This window comes from Macrobrachium nipponense, chromosome 19 (assembly GCF_015104395.2).
Source record: "Macrobrachium nipponense isolate FS-2020 chromosome 19, ASM1510439v2, whole genome shotgun sequence".
In the NCBI taxonomy this organism is placed as follows: Eukaryota; Metazoa; Arthropoda; class Malacostraca; order Decapoda; family Palaemonidae; genus Macrobrachium; species Macrobrachium nipponense.
The window spans coordinates 65,674,747-65,683,650 of NC_061088.1; positions in this window are offsets into that span (position 1 = coordinate 65,674,747).

The window sequence follows — 8,904 nt, forward strand, 5'->3', positions numbered from 1 at the left end:
ATCCATTAAAATTTAAAAAACTAATTTTTGAGCCACACCAGGATTTTCTTGCAATTAATCATGTTTATAAAAATAAAAGTATGGACGCCCAACATGGATGGACATGCTACAAGAAAAGAAATATATTTTTTATTTCTTGTAGCATTTCCTTCCATGTTTGGTGGCCACATTTTAATTTTTGTAGACATGATTAATTGAAAGAAAACTCTGGTATGTTTAAAAAAAATGACAAATTTTCTAAGACAATTTGTATTTTTCATAGCTACAAACCTGAGGTCTTAACAATAGGATCATTTCTATTGCCTAGCTGGATCCGGTTAAAAAACAGATGAAAGCAAGAAATCTTGTGATATCTGGCAATGCATGCGTAGATCAGGTAAAAGTGGTCAAGTCAAGGACCACTCACCTACGCCACTGCATCAGTCTTTCCCAACTCAGGATGTCTTAACACACAGAGGGGCGGCTAGAGGCAGGCAGTATAATGTTAAGACCTCAGGTTTGTAGCTATGAAAAATACAAATTGTCTTAGAAAATTGGTCATTTGTTCATATGTGAACAAACCTTTGGTCTTAACAATAGGATAGACTTATATGTACTTGGAGGGAGGTACAAGACATCCTAAACCGGCTGGGGGCCTACCCCCCAGTCCAGCTTCCAGTATCATGTGGACAGACAGGGGAGGTTGCAACATGCTCATGATATACATGGACAGGGGAGGTTGCAACACGCTCGTGATGTGCACGGACAGGGGAGGTTGCAAAACACGCCCGCGATTCGATGCAGAGGACGAAGCAGCCACTGCAGATTGCACAAGGGAAGATACACTAACACTCTCCGAAACACCAACACTCGAGAACACGCCCGCGTTGTTTCTCCCTCGAAGGCGAAGAAAGAGCAAAGTCCTTAGCCTTCCAACGCTTGATACGCCAACGTGGCGTAGAGGGGGAAGAGGGAGAGGAAGACAGCACTGGCTTCTTATGCGATCTCTTTGCAGGATACGGGGACGAAGCAACCTGTTTCCTTCCAGTCCTCCCAACCAACAAGGCAGCAAACTTATCATCCAAAACAGAGTCCAACCTCTTAAGCACTGCCTGGCATATAACCTCAGACTGATCTGCAAGAGAAAGCTCTGATGACATGGAAGGGAGATGTAGCGAACTGGGCGGCAGGGATGACGTCACGGCTGAGAGAGGCAGTGCAGAGGAGACGACTGGGAGTGACGTCACAAGTGGTGATGATGTCACGGTTTCCCCTCGGTGTGACGGGGAATCAGACGCCACTGGCGGATGAATACACAAAGATGGATCCTGTGATGTATTCAACGGGGCTGACGCCACGGCTTCCCTCTTACTCGAAGAAGTGGCAGCAGTCACTGGGGAAGCAATACAAGATGGCTGACCTCGGCTACCCATGAAGACGAGGCCGGGAGGAGGGGGGATAGCCTGGCCAACCTGAGGAGGGGGTTAGCGAGCCTCCATAAAGTGTGCTAGCAACCCTTCCAAGATCGGGGGACCCCCTAGCCCGAGCATCTTCCAAATCACTGCCATCTTGGATGCCTCCAACTCTGGAATAAATGAGAATGATGAAAAAGCCTCCTTCTTCCCGGGAATCAAATTAACTCCCGAAGAAGAAGTGTTAACATTACAAACATTAGCCTGGTGGCCTCCAGATACTTCCACCAACGAATCAATGGAAGAAAAGGAAGAAGACACAAGAAGAACACTACTATGGGGGTTGGATAGTGCAGGAGACGAAGCATCGGGAAGAGGCGAAAAACCTTCCCATGAAGGAAGAGTTGAAACCCTCCGATGCTCTCTCTTGCTATAAAACGACTTCCAATGCTCTTTAGGCCAAGCCTGGCATTCCGTGCAAGGATTCATTACAGTACAAAAATTAGAATGGCACTTGCTACACGTGATTCGGGGATCAGTCGCCGTGGAAGCCAAAAAACGAGGACATGGAAAACCTGGAATTCCAGGGAACACACATTGACGAGGCCGAGAAGGAGCAGAAGAATCTGTAATATCAGCCAAACACGCACACACACACTGACACAATCGAAATAGGCAATGAACTGGGTAAAGGCCAAGAGAGGTTAACCACGACTCTCACCCAGGCGGTTAAAGAAAAGACTGACGCAGTGGAGTAGGTGAGTGGTCCTTGACCACTCTTCACCCGATCTATGCATGTGCTGCCAGATATCACAAGATTCCTTGATTTCATCTGTTTTTTAACCGGATCCAGCTAGGTGCTAGAAATTATCCTATTGTTAAGACCAAAGGTTTGTTCGCGTATGAACAATAATATTTTTACTTTTTAGTGCATTTCAATAAAAGCTTTAAAAAAACAATTGTTCATTTCTTTATTTTACACTTTTTAGTTTTGACAGAAATTGTAACTAATCTATGATTGTAATAATTGAATGTGATATCCTGTGGAGCCAAAGAAGGTTTGAGATATCTAAAGAGTTATTAACTTATTTTACAAAGTCAAGAAGTTATGAAAAATATGATATTGTTATGATACATGAAGTTTGTTCATACTTACCTGGCAGATATATATATAGCTGTATTCTCCGAAGTCCGACAGAATTTCAAAACTTACGACACACGCAGTGGGAGATCAGGTGGTTAGTTCCCATTCCCGCCGCTGGGAGGCGGGTATCAGGAACCATTCCCATTTTCTATTCAGATTTTCTAGTGCCACTGTCTCCTGAGGGGAGGTGGGTGGGCACTTTGATTATATATATCTGCCAGGTAAGTATGAACAAACTTCATTGTATCATAACAATATCATTTTGTTCATGAAACTTACCTGTCAGATATATATATAGCTGAATCCCACCATTGGAGGTGGGAAGAGACAGAATAGGATTTAGGAAACAAATTACATGTAGATGATTGACATCTTGGTTCCTTACCTGTTAGCATAGCTGACTTCGTGATTACTGTCACCTAAGTCTGCTTCTGCTTTACTAGTCTCCAGCAAGGTAGTGACCTGTATAGCTGGTGAGTTCTAGATGATCTGTCAACGGGGTCGTGACCAGAATGCGACTAGACCATATTGACCATACTATGAGGGCAACGAAGCAAACAACCACCATCTGACCAAGCCTATCATAAGTTAATCCCACAAAACTTAGGCTAAAGAATGGGAAGTCCGCCTTTGGCGGCTGACCCAACAACCATAAACAAATACAATAAAATTAAAAACTCTCCTAACCATATTCTACAGGATTGGATGAGTGCTACTTCCTGCCCCCAAGATTGTATCTGCAGAAATGTATGGCCCTAGCGAGCAGCAGTTCTCATGTGTTGTCTTCACATCCCTCAGGTAGTGTGAAGCGAACACAGAGTTGCTTCGCCAAAAGGTGGCGCCCAGGATGTCACTGAGTGCCATGTTTTTTTGAAATGCCACCGAGGTTGCGATGGCCCTCACCTCGTGAGCATTAACTTTTAAAAGTCTAAGATCACCATCTCGACAGGACAAATGAGCCTCCTTGATGGTACTCCTTAAAAAGAACGCCAGTGCGTTCTTTGACATAGGCAAGTCTGGTCTCTTGACGGAACACCACAGACTGTCCGAAGGACCTCGACTCTCTTTCATTTTCTCTAAATAAAACTTGAGAGCCCTGACAGGGCACAGGACTCTCTCTGGCTCTTGCCCAATAATTTCTGCCATCCCCTTGATCTCGAAGCTCTTGGGCCAAGGGTTAGACGGGTTTTCATTCTTGGCTAAGAATGAAGGGCTTAAGGAACATACCGCATTAGTATGTCCCCTAAAGCCTATATGCTTGCTGATGGCTTGAACCTCGCCAACTCTCTTTGCCGTAATTAGAGCAGTTAGGAAAATAGCCTTTCTGGTGACGTCCTTTAATGTTGCAGAATGGAGAGGTTCGAAAGGACTAGACATCAGGAACTTCAAGACTAACGTATAAGTTCCATGACGGTAGCTTTGGCTGAGCCACTTTAGAGGTTTCAAAAGACCTCAAAAGGTCGTGTAGGTCTTTGTTGTTCGAAAGATCCAAACCTCTATGTCTAAAGACCGCTTACAACATACTCTTATACCCCTTAATAGTCGGGACTGCCAGCTTATCAACTTTCCTCAGATGAAGGAGGGAGTCGGCAATCTGATTCACAGAGGTCGTGGTGGAGGAAATGCCCTTCTTCCTGCACCATCTCCTGAAAACGGCCCACTTCGATTGGTACACTGCAAGAGAGGAAGCTCTCCTTGCATTGGCAATAGCTCTTGCCACTGGTCTTGAAAAACCTCTCGCTCTGGCCAACTTCTCGATAGTCTGAATGCAGTCAGACTCAGAGCGGGGAGGTTTTTGTGGTACCTCTCGAAGTGGGGCTGTTTGAGTAGATCGACTCTCCCGGGCAGGGTCCTTGGGAAGTCCACTAGGAAGGACATGACCTCTGTGAACCAGTCGCTCGAAGGCCAAAACGGGGCGATCAGCGTCATCCTCGTTCCCTCTGACGCCGCAAACTTCCGGATCACTTCTCCCAAGAGCTTGAACGGGGGAAAGGCATAAACGTCCATCCCCGTCCAATCCCATAGGATGGCGTCTATCGCTACTGCTCCTGGGTCGAGAACAGGGGAGCAGTAAAGAGGAAGCCTCTTCGTCTTCGATGTTGCGAAGAGGTCTACTAAGGGACGTCCCCATAGTCTTCACAGCTCGTGACATACCTCTAGATGAAGAGTCCACTCGGTCGTAAGCAGTTGCTACCGTCAACTGAGAAGATCTGCACGGACGTTCTGAACTCCTGCAACGAACCTCGTGAGGATCGTTATGTTCCGTGCTTGTGCCCACAGCAGAATTTCTTTTCCTAATTCGAACAGGGATCAAGAGTGTGTTCCTCCCTGCTTCTTGAGATATGCTAGAGCTGTGGTATTGTCTGAGTTGATCTGGACTACTCGGCCAGAAACTCGTTCTTCGAAGAACTGGAGAGCCAACCGAATTGCTCCCAATTCTTTTAGATTTATGTGCCAGGACGTCTGTTCCCCTCTCCAGATGCCTGACACTTCTTCCTTTCCCAGTGTTGCTCCCCAACCCGCCGTGGACGCGTCGGAAAACAACACTAGGTCGGGGCTCAGAAGGCTGAGAGAAACGCCTTCTACCAGCTTTACAGGATCGTGCCACCACCTTAGGTGATCCTTGACCGACTGAGAGATGCTCAGAGTCACTTCCAGATCCTCCTAGTTTTCCCAGTTCTCCGCAAGGAAAAACTGGAGCGGTCTGAGATGCAGTCTTCCCAGGGAAACAAACTTCTCCAGCGAGGAAATGGTCCCCAGCAGACTCATCCATTCCCTCATCGAGCATGTTTCCTTCCCCAAGAAGGCTGACACTTTGTTTAAGCAGTTCTGCTGACGTTCCATGGATGGAAAAGCTTGAAAAGCCCCTGAATCCATCTGAATCCCCAGATACACGATGGACTGCGTAGGGGTCAGATGGGACTTTTCGAAGTTTACTAGAAGTCCTAGGGACTTCGTCAATTGTAGCGTCGTATGAAGGTCCTCCAGACACCTCGACTCCGACGATGCTCGAATGAGCCAATCGTCCAGGTAGAGCGAGACTCTTATCCTTGAGAGGTGAAGCCATCTCGCCACATTCCTCATCAGAAGCGTGAAAACCATCGGTGCTGTGCTTAGCCTGAAGCAGAGAGCTCTGAATTGAAAGACCTGCCCCCTTTAAGACAAACCTCAGGTACTTCCTTGACTGAGGATGGATAGGGACGTGAAAGTATGCGTCTTGGAGGTATAAAGAAACCATCCAGTCGCCTGGTCTTAAGGCTCCTAGAAGAGACTGAGACGTTTCCATCTTGAATTTGTCTTTCTTGACAAAAAGATTCAGCCTGCTGACGTCCAGGACAGGTCTCCATCCCCCAGACTGCTTTGGTACCAGGAACAACCTGTTGTAGAAGCCTGGGGATTCTAGAGCTAGAACCTGTTCTACAGCTCTCTTCTCGAGCATTTGCTCGAGCAGATCGAACAGAATCTGTTGCTTCGCTGGGTGGTAGGAGGGCGACAGATCTATGGGCTTCGTCCTCAACGGTGGAGTTTCGAAGAATGAGATCTTGTATCCCCTTTCGATGATTTCGAGGGACCAGCTGTCCGTCCCTCTTATTTTCCAGGCTTCTGCAAAGGATAAGAGCCTGGCTCCGACAGGTGTCTGAAGGCCCGACGCGTCACTTCTTACCCCTGAGTTTGGAAGGGGTTCTGCCTCTAGAGAGGCCTCTTCCTTGAGGAGACGCTCTCGAGGAGGCTCCGCCACGAAAGGGCTTCTGCTTCTTGGAAGCCTGAGCAAGTGGAGTTGTAGAATGGGCTGCAGGACGTCTGGAAGACTGAGCCAGGAGGTCTTGGGTCACCTTTTCCTGAAGGCTGACTGCTAGATCCTTTACCATCGACTGCGGGAAGAGATGGCTAGATAGAGGGGCGAACAGCAACTCAGCCCTCTGAGAAGGAGACACCGACTTCACCGTGAAGTTGCAATATAAGGCTCTCTTCTTAAGAAGCCCCGTAGAAAAGTGGGAAGCCAGCTCATCAGAACCATCCCTGACTGCCTTATCCATACAGGCTAAGATGCTGGACAGCTCCTCAAGAGAAAGTGAGTCCGGAATCCGAGACTGCAGGTCCAGGGCTCCCAAACACCAATCTAAGAAGTTAAAGACCTCCATCGTCCTAAACAGCCCTTTCAGATGATGGTCTAACTCTGAAAGCGTCCAGGAAACCTTTGCAGAGGACAGGAGAGACCTCCTAGGAGGGTCTACCAGGCTGGCAAAGTCCCCCTGGGAAGAGGAAGGAACTCTCAAACCAGCTTCCTCTCCCGTCTCGTACCAAATGCCCCCCCTTCCGCTCAACCTCGCTGGAGGCAGGGCAAATGAAGTCTTGCCTTGGGCCTTTCTGGAGTCCATCCAGTCATGGATTCTTTTGAAAGCTCTCTTCGTAGACAGAGACGTGGCCATCTTGATAAAACCTGGCGCATTCCCTGTCTTTGATGAAGCCAACTGCGAAGGAGGAGAGCGAGGGGCCGAAGGCTGAAACTTGTCACCAAACAAGTCCCTCAAAAGGCGGGCCAAAACCTTGTAATCCGATGATGAAACGAAGCAGGCTCCTCTTCATCCGCAGGCTGCGACTCACCCGAAGACTCTCCCTCATCCACGGGAGCAACAGAAGAGTCCTTAAAAGACCGTGAAGCAATTAAACCTTGAGGCCCAGCTCGCAAAAGGGGTCTCCTATCCGACGAAGGGTCCGTAGAACAAGGCCGGGGATCCTTGACGGCATACTCTGAAGCTTTCCGATGATCAGCGAAAGGGGCGTCCTGCCAAGCGTCTTGGTGAGTATTTCGACGAGCGTCCTAAAAAGCGTCCTGACGGGACGCAGTAGCAACAGAAGTGTCATAGCGAGCAGCCTGAGAGGCGTCCTGGTGAGCAGCATGCCGAGCGTCACAAATAAGAGCGTGAGAAGCGTCATGGCAAGAAGTACGGCTATCGTCGCCAAGACGAGCCTTATGGTCTAGAGAGCGTCCTGCATGACGCTCATCAACACTTCTAGATAAGCGCTGAGGAGGTAAACAAGATCTAGAAGGCGACGAAGCAGAAGAGGGGGACGAATGAGGAGAAGGAGAGGGGGACTGCCTGGACCTCTTGATAGGCAGCCTCGAATCCTTCCTGTGGCGACGCGGCTCTGCCTCCCTCTTGGCAAAAAACAAGGCCAACTGCTGATGCATATCAAGGAGAATCTTCTTAGAAGAAGATCCCCGATCAGGGGAAGGGCTGATCCTGTGAGAAGACGAGGGGCAAAGGGACGCCTTCTTCCTTCTCACAGGAACAACCTTAGAGCGACTGGGGCGCTCAAAAGCGTCATCCTCCGATGACGTCCTGGTCCTCTTCTGCGGTGGAAAGGCGTCAAAACATTCAGGCGACGACTGCAACGCAGGTCGAGAAAGAGGACGTGAGGCGTCCTCTTCTCTAAAGCTTCTCTTGAGAGGGCGAGAGTCCTTCTGAGAGCTCCAACCCTTGCGCAGGGAGGACGCCTCGGAGGACGAGAAGCAATCCTTAAGGATTCGTGCACGTGCACGATCCTTGGCAGCCTGGGAAGCGTCATCAGGTCCTGCGGAAGGGACGCCAGATCGGCGGGGAGTCCCCGTAACCCTCCTTCGGCTTTTGACTTGCCCACTCCCTTTGTCCTGGGAGTCCGACAGAGGTCTAGACCTAGAGGCATTATAGGGCCGATCTGACGCCCCTTCCACAACACTAGGGGCACTAACACCATCACCACACTTCACAACACTAGATTGGAGAGTGAGCACTTTAGATTCCAAGTTACGGATGGAATCCATAATAACAGAAAGGGCATTACCTTCCGCAGACACAACCTCAGGGCCCGAAGGCAACACCACAGGGTTAGGTAAAACAAAGTCTACAGATGGGTTAGCAGGTGACATATCACTACCCTGACTTCTGCTCACTGATGCACTCCTGGAGGAAGACCTCCTGATTCTGTCACGCTCTAACTTGCGTACATACGAATCATACGTCTTCCAATCGGAATAAGGCAAACTCTCACACTCCTTACATCGATCATCCATCAAACATACATGCCCCCTACACCTCGTGCATACCGAGTGAGGATCTACCGAAGCTTTCGGTAGCCTCACCTTACACCCTTGCACACAACACACTCTGAAACTAGCAGAACTAGATCCAGACATCTTATCCAAAGAACAGTCAAAGCCAAATTCAAATCAATCCACGATAGCGTATGCCTAGCCACAAATCCAAGTCAATAAACCAAAAGACAATCAGAATACTTAAGCGGCAATGAAGTTTACAAAATCCAATGACGGAGATACTGAAAACAGGTGTTGGCAGTACCGGCAACAGAGAAAATCTGAACAGAAAA